Source organism: Myodes glareolus, chromosome 6, assembly GCF_982192425.1.
Source record: "Myodes glareolus chromosome 6, mMyoGla1.1, whole genome shotgun sequence".
In the NCBI taxonomy this organism is placed as follows: Eukaryota; Metazoa; Chordata; class Mammalia; order Rodentia; family Cricetidae; genus Myodes; species Myodes glareolus.
In genome coordinates, this window is record NC_142031.1 from 19385028 (window position 1) to 19385531 (window position 504).

Here is a 504-nt window from a genome sequence, read left to right on the forward strand (position 1 = left end):
CTTGCTAGGGAAGTCTAGGTAGTAAGATTTTTATTTTTAAATTCGTACTAGGAGAAATGAATAGATCTTTGAAGTGGAGAGCAATAAACTTTGGCAGATGAATCCAACCATGTAATCACTACCAGAATCGAGATCTAGACTCTTCCTATACTGCCCAAAGCCCCACCTCTTTGTGCCCCTTTGAGCTAATTGCTATACCCCAAAAGGAACCACAGTTCTGATCTTTGCCTAATGGATTGATTTTGTGTTATCTTTTTCATCTATTTTTTTGACAGAGTCCCACTGTGTAGCCCTGGCTGGTCTGGAACTCATATTGTGGACCAGAGTGGCCTCAAATTCACAGGGATCACCTGTTTCTACCTCCCAAGTGGAGTTAAAGGCATGCACACCACGCCCAGCCCAAATCTTCAGCTTTACGAATTTACATGTCTTCCTGGCACAAGGGACATACTAATCATCTCTGTATCACCCCAGTTTTAGTAGATGTGCTGTCAAAGCGAGCAC

At 42.9% G+C, this 504-nt stretch overlaps 1 non-coding gene across 1 annotated transcript; it reads right to left on the reverse strand.

The window, feature by feature from the left end:
• Positions 1–401: 401 nt before the first annotated feature.
• LOC125406382 (U6 spliceosomal RNA) lies at positions 402–504 on the reverse strand. Its single transcript, XR_007233883.3, has one exon. It is a non-coding gene; the product is annotated as a U6 spliceosomal RNA (small nuclear RNA).